We start from the raw sequence: 7,992 nt of genomic DNA on the forward strand, positions 1-7,992 counted from the left end.
ACCTGCAGATATAGGCAGCCTAAGCTTACTATAAGATGAGCAATTTGCAGACATTGGGGAGGAAGACCAGCTTGTTTGCATTTGAACTGGCACTCTCTCCTTCTCAGTGATCTTTCCTAAGGCTGAAAATAACACTCATCTGTAGTTCTGGGTTATGACGCATTTTAGATTTTAACCAAGGAAAACAGTGAAGGCTTTAGTTAAATTAAAACTTTCCTCTCTCCATTCAACATGCTCACAAATTAATAACTCTTATTCATTTCCTATCTTTTAAAATAAAGCAAGTGATTGACAGTTGCAATAAAAATATTGGGCAATGCTAGAAGAAAATGAGCTGGTGTGGAGAATGACAGAACCCCTGAGGTTTTTTGTTAGCTTATTCTCATTAGGAAATCTCGAATCATATAGAAGTCACCATTTAAATAAACTGACCTTATTGTTTATCTTCCCAACTCACTATATTCCTGAGAGTTAAAGAGGGTCCTGTTTATTATCTTGGACTAACATGTATAAATCAGTATCATCTACCAAGCCTAGGCTAACGTTCATCCGATATTTAATAGCACTTTGCAAGAATTATAAAATAGATGTTTTGCATCACTCGTTGTCAAGTGCATTTTTAAGTTTCTTATTGCTCTGGAGATGCAAAAGGAAAAAGGTGATATTATTCCTTAACTCTGAGCAGCTACTGAAGCTTTTGCAAGGCTAACCTTCTGTTTTGTTTTGTTCTGGGGCTACACCCAGCAATGGGTTAGTCCTGGCTCTGCACTCAGGAATTATTCTTGGTGAGCTGAAGGGATCCTACAGACTTCTGGGATCTAATCAGGATTGCCATGTGAAAACCTAACCCATCTTACTTGCTTTATTATTTCTCAGGCTTCAAGGCTTGAAAAGATGGACAAGCCACGTGATTGTAAGTAGATTTGCCTATGTGCATGAAAGTGCAGTCTTGAAACAATTGGTTAGTCAACAGGTTTTGATTTGATTATGTAGTCTAGAGTTAATTTTGTGAGGATTATCATGTTTGAAGAAAGAAGAATTCAATGGTCAACATTTTGACTTCAAGTCCTGCTCACTGTGTCCTCAGATCTATAGCCAAATCAATTTATATTTTAAGTTCAATTAATCTTTGTTCAGTTCTCTTTTGCTCATCCTTGAGTCAAGGTGTAGCATTTTCCCTTTTTATAGACCTGTCTGACATTATTTTTCTACAGAATTTTTATTTTTTTTTGTTGTTGTTATTGATTTTGGGTCACGCCTGGCAGCACTCAGGGGTTACTCCTGGATCTACACTCAGAAATCGCTCTTGGCAGGCTTGAGGGAACTATATGGGATGCCAGAATTCGAACCACCATCCTTCTGCATGCAAGGCAAATGCCCTACTTATATGCTATCTCTCTGGCCTTTCTACAGAATTTTTTAAGAGAATAAAATTGTTGAGACTCATTGTTCTAGTCATGGCCTTTTAGCACACCCATTGACACTGTCTTTGGAAATTGTTTTCTGTCACATAATTGCTAAATAACTCCTCTGAGTTTCCAGTATTCTATGCCCAGTTAGCACAGGTGGAAGGATTGAAAATTTGAATGTGCCAGTAGAGGGATTAAATTTTATTCTGATAGAAAATACATAATTGTTAACATGTAATATGATATATCATCATTTTAAATTTATTTTTATTTTTATTAAATAACTTCTCTATTTAAACATCGTGATTACAGACATAATTGTAGTTGGGTTTCAGTCATGACAAGAACACCCCTCTTCAAGTTATGTGGTTTTGTTTGAAGAAAAGAAAAGTAATGTACCCCATTATATTGCTTTTCTTTCCTTCAAAAAAAACCCACATAACTCGAAGAGGGGTGTTCTTGTCATGACTGAAACCCAACTACAATTATGTTTGTAATCACAATGTTTAAATAGAGAAGTTATTTGTTTATTTTTCTTATTTTGCACCTCATTAAATTGCTTTTCTTTCCTTCAAATAAAACCGCATAACTCGATTTATCTAGCTCTGTCTCTTAAATAGAGGGGGAAATACGGGAGGGTACCAGGATCAAACAGATATATGACCACTAATAGAAGCTAGACAAAGACGGGACCACCTACTCTAGCAGCCCAGGGGGTGATGGTGGGGTATATGGGTTGCAGAAAGGGAACTGGGAAGGGGGGAGCACAAATTTGGTGATGGGTATTCCCCTGATTCAATGTTAATATGTACCTAAAATACTACTGTGAAAGATATGTAACCCATTATGATCACAATAAAATAAAAAAAAAGAACACCCCTCTTCATCTTGCAACCTTCCCATCAACAATGCCCCTATTTCTTTCCTCCCCCCTGACCCCCCGCCTGTATTTAAGAAAGGCTTTCTACATCTCTCACTCACTGATATTGTTATGTTAGTTCTCAGCATAGTTATTTCTCTAACTGCACTCACCATTCTTTGTGATAGCTTCATATCTGAGCCAGTCCTTCCGGCCCTCATCTCTGGGAATTATTTCAATGTCTTTAATTTTTCTTAAAACCCATAGATGAGTGAGACTATCTTGTGTGTGTCTCTCTCCCTCTGACCAATTTCACTCAACACAATAGATTCCATGTACATCCATGTATAGGAAAATTTCATGACTTTATCTCTCCTGATGGCTGCATAATATTCCATTGTGTATATGTACCACAGTTTCTTTAACCATTCATCTGTTGAAGGGCATCTTGATTTTTTTCAGTGTCTGGCTATTGTAAAATGTGATGCGATAAATATAGGTGTGAGGAAGGGTTTTTGTTTTGCATTTTTGTGTTCCTAGGGTATATCCCTAGGAGTGATATAGCTGGATCAAAAGAGAGCTAATTTTCCAGTTTTTTGAGGAATTTTCATATTGTTTTTCATAAGGGAAGGACTAGATGACATTCCCACCAGCAGTGACTGAGAGTTACTTTCTCCCTACATTCCTGCCAGCTAATTGTCCTTATTTTTTGTGATGTGTGCCAGTCTCTGTGGTGTGAGATGATACTTTAGTTTTGTTTTGATTAGTGATGTGGAACATTTTTTATGTGCTTGTTGGCCATTTGTATTTCTTCTTTGAAGAAGTATCTGTTCATTTCTTCTCCCCATTTTTTGCTATCATCAGTTTTTAGAAGTTTGTGGCAAAGATTTATTTTTCTTCCTTTGGAAAATTATAGACAATGCTCTCTCTCCTTTCATTCCTGCCACCCTGCCCTTTTTTCTATTGATATTGGTTTGGTGCTTTATTTAATTGGTACTGAACAAGGAAATTTGCAGGGAACATGCCCACATCTTCAAGCTTCAGGGAAATATAAAGAGAAAGAAAAGTTTTGTAAGAGAGAGATGGGGGAGTCATTTACTTTAAAATCACAGCTATGGACAAGCATTTTTCTTCTAAGAGATATACTTCTTATAAGGGGTGCATTTGGAATCAACAGATATTTGGAAAAATCTCAGCCTGGGTCTACTGATAGGAAATATGTATCTCATGATGTGAAGAAGAGAGATTTTTCAGCCACGAGAAAGAAGGAAATGCCATCATTTGTAGCAACCTAAGTGGTTCCTGACAGCTAAAAATATAAGTTGGAAAGAGAAAAAAACACTAGATGATATCTTTTTATGTGGAATATTTTAAAAGACTTTTTTTTAAATAAAAACATAAATAGTTGAGTGATGATTACAGACCTGGGAATCAGATATGATGGGAATTTATTTGCCAAAAAATATAAACTTTCAGCTGTTGGGTAAATATCTAATGTTTAGAATGATGATTGTAGTTAAGAATGCAGCATATCCTCACATCATGCAGAAACAGTGTAGTAATTCAATGTCATTTAATTATAACTTTGATGAGAAAATAAATTTATTCTAGTCATGGCTATTTTCTATATTGGGTACTTACTTTCTCCCATGTATATATGGGCTTTTATCCAGATATTCTAATTCCCTCAGAGCCCTCCATATTCCCTGAGGTACACTGATGTCTCAAAGCAGGTCTTAAAATATGTGTGTGTGAGTGAGTGAGTGAGTGAGTGAGTGAGTGAGTGTGTGTGTGTGTGTGTGTGTGTGTGTGTGTGTGTGTGTGTGTGAAAGAATTTTAGACATAAGAGTATTCAGTCCAGGTTTGGGAACTACCTTTCACTCTGAGCTGTCAGGTAGATACTGTTTACTAGTCTTGCACTGCAATAAGATGGCTGGAAATGAATGAATTAATGGAGTAATACAAAAGAAATAAAAATTATTTTGTGTATTTAGTCTTTAATTCAATATTTGGTGACATTTCAGCGACCAAAAATGTGAGCTTAGCCCTTAATTCTTGACTATAGCAATTAAACTCTGCTTAAATTTATTTTATATACAGAGTTCACTTAAAGTTGTGGTTTTCAAGAACCTATACAAGATATAAAATGAAGACTTACCATACTACATTAACAATTGAAAGTTATGAAGTGCCAAAAAAATGGTAGAAACAGATAGTACAGAGGTAGTAATTATTTTATCAAATCAAAACAATTTTATCTGAGTTTCTCTAAAGACAAGATACATTCACTGATATCTGGATAAAAAAACTCCCATAGAGAGATTCAGAATAAGTTTCTAGTGCTTCTAAATGTAGATTCTTGCTTTTAATGTTCTTGTTACTTATGTCTCTAGAACCTTATTTTTTCTTTGAGTGTGAACTTCTTCTGAGAATAAGTATATTTATAGTCTTGGTCAGCTCTCATGGTCCATTATTTTGGTGTCTAAATACTTTTTATAATAGTTCTACGTTCTGAAATTGTTTTTTAATCTTTTAAGTCAATTTAGTTTCACAGGACAAAATAGTTAAAACATATATTACAAACCTAACTAATGAGTTAAAGTAGATTTATACTTAATGACTTTGCAACATTGAATTAACGATCACTAAAGACAAGTGAGGAATTTCAACCTAAATTTTAGTTGAAAACTCCTAAAGAACTTCTAATAAAAAAGAATCTGCAGGTTGTTTTGAGAGGACATGATACTTTAAATAACCTTATGAGTCAAGGCTATCTTTATCATCAGCCCACTAGCATTTTGTATCAGTAGAAATCCTAAAAATTCTTATGAAATTTTAAAGACCTAAAATAGAAAACCAATCTTAAATACAGAACAAAATAGTAAATCTCACCCTGCATGTTAGAAAGCTATAGTTATAAAAAATTATATGGTACAAGCATAAAAATAAATTCTACTTAAATATACTAACTTACACTATTAGGGTGGTTGCAAGCAAAATGAAACTATCACCACAAAATAATAAATGTTAGTGAGGATATAAAAAAATTGGAGCCCTCGGCTCCCTGTGTGTGACACCAGGCGGGGAAAATCCGCGAAAGTACACCGGCCCAGTGGGGCTCAACTGTGAAAGACTGTGAGTGTGACCTGTCTATGTCTGTCTACTGTCCTCTTGCGTGAAACTCTTGCGAGTGGGGCAAAAAGAGCCTCCAGAAACCTCGCTCGCCCAGACACCATTTTCAGGGAGGGACTTCAGAGCATAAAAACCGGCTAAGCTTTGCAAAACCCGGCTCCCTGTGTGTGACACCAGGCCGGGAAAATCCGCGAAAGTACACCGGCCCAGTGGGGCTCAACTGTGAAAGACTGTGAGTGTGACCTGTCTATGTCTGTCTACTGTCCTCTTGCGTGAAACTCTTGCGAGTGGGGCAAAAAGAGGCTCAGAGGAGCACGGCCGCTCCGCTTCGCTACGCGGCCGTGCACTCTTTCTAAGGAAAGAACTCCATTGCAACAAGAAGGAAAAATCACACTAAGAACGGCGCTATATCACAGAAGCACACATTTCTCTCTGGACTGTCTTCTCTGTTGCATGCTCGGGCCTAAGATTTGACCCAGTGTGAGGCTTCATCCAAGGAGGACTCCCCTCCCTTAGAGGCAAGTCAGCCCATCCAGAAAGGGAGGAGCCAGAGGAGTGTGCTGCCTACATCATATAGACAATGAATACCACCACAACACGTAGAAAAACCCACAATACAAGTGTGACAATGGGGAAACAACGCAGGCCAGCATCAGACATAGAGAATGAAGATGACAATTCAGAGGACCAGATAATGACTGAACAACTAATCAACCTCTCAGATAAGGACTTTAGACTAGCAATATGGAAGGTGCTCAACAGACTCCAAGAAACCATGGACTGAGTTGAACAGAACACTAATAAGAACCAAGAAAATATGAAGGCAGAAATGACAAAACTCCAAACTGAAATAACATGTCAACTAACAGGACTGAAAAAGTCAGTAAACGAAGTGAATGACAAAATGGATAAGCTCTGGGACAGGGTATCAGAAGCTGAGAATAGACTTGGTGCTGTGGAAGATGAGATACATAACAATTCCATACAGCAGGAGAGATTGGACAAAAAACTTAAAGCAAATGAGCAGACAATGGAAAAATTAGTCAAAGAATGGGAACAGACGAAAATAGAAGTCTAGATTAAGATCAACAGAAATAACTTAAGAATCATTGGAGTCCCAGAGACCCAGGAAGAAAATTTCCAGGAAGAATCAATGGTCAAGAACATCATTAAAGAGAAACTTCCAGAGCTAAAGAATATATGTGATCAAATCCTGCATGCCCGAAGAGTACCAACCAAAAGAGACCCCAGAAAAACCACCCCAAGACACATCCTAGTCACAATGACAAATCCCACAGATAGAGACAGAATTCTGAAAACAGCAAGATCAAAAGGGGAAATCATGTTCAAGCAAGCTTCCCTGAGATTTACAGCAGACCTGTCACCAGAAACACTCAATGCCAGAAAGCAGTGGTGGGATATTGTGACAAGACTGAATGAAATGAATGCTTCACCCAGAATACTATACCCAGCAAAACTCACTTTCTGGTTTGATGGAAGAATACATGGTTTCAGAGACAAAAAAGAGCTCAGAAACTTCACAGACACAAAACCAGTCTTAAGAGAAAAACTGAAAGACCTAATCTAAGACAAGACTACCCAAAAGACACACCAAATTTTGAAATAAAGATGGCGTTAAATCCCAGGACAATTCTTTCTCTCAACGGCAATGGACTAAATGCACCAGTTAAGAGACACAGAGTGGCTAAATGGATCAAAAAACTCAATCCAACCTTCTGCTGCCTACAAGAAACGCACCTGAATAGTCAGAACAAACATAGACTCAAAATAAAAGGCTGGAGAAAAATTATCCAAGCAAACAACACCCATAAAAAAGCTGGAGTGGCCATACTAATATCAGATAATGCAAACTTTATACTCAGGAAGGTTGTAAGGGACAAAGACGGACATTTTATATTAATCAAGGGGTACGTAGAGCAGGAAGAATTCACTCTCCTAAACATATATGCACCGAATGAGGGGCCAGCAAAATATTTAATACAACTGTTGACAAATCTGAAAAATAATATCAACAACAACACAATAATTGTGGGGGACCTTAACACGGCTTTGTCAACACTGGACAGGTCAACCAGACTGAAACCCAACAAGAATATACTAGACCTGAGGAGAGAAATGGAAGAAAGAGGCCTAGTGGATATATATAGGACACTCCATCCCCAGAAACCTGGATACACATTCTTCTCCAATGTACATGGGACATTCTCCAGGATAGACTACATGCTGGCACATAAAACATACCTCCATAAGATCAAGAGGATAGAAATTTTGCAGGCTACCTTCGCTGACCACAAGGCTCTGAAATTATTTGTGAACTCCAAAGGGACTCAGAAGAAACACTTTAACACCTGGAAGTTAAACAGCCTCATGCTCAATAACCAGTGGGTCCGAGATGAAATCAAGGAGGAAATCAAAAGGTTCCTGGAAACAAATGACAATAAAGACACAAACTCTCAGAACTTATGGGACACAGCAAAAGCAGTACTGAGAGGAAAATTTATAGCTTTGCAAGCACACATCAGGAAGGAAGAAGGAGCTTACCTGAGTAGCTTAATGACACAGCTAATAGAA

This window comes from Suncus etruscus, chromosome 12 (genome assembly GCF_024139225.1).
Source record: "Suncus etruscus isolate mSunEtr1 chromosome 12, mSunEtr1.pri.cur, whole genome shotgun sequence".
NCBI lineage: Eukaryota > Metazoa > Chordata > Mammalia > Eulipotyphla > Soricidae > Suncus > Suncus etruscus.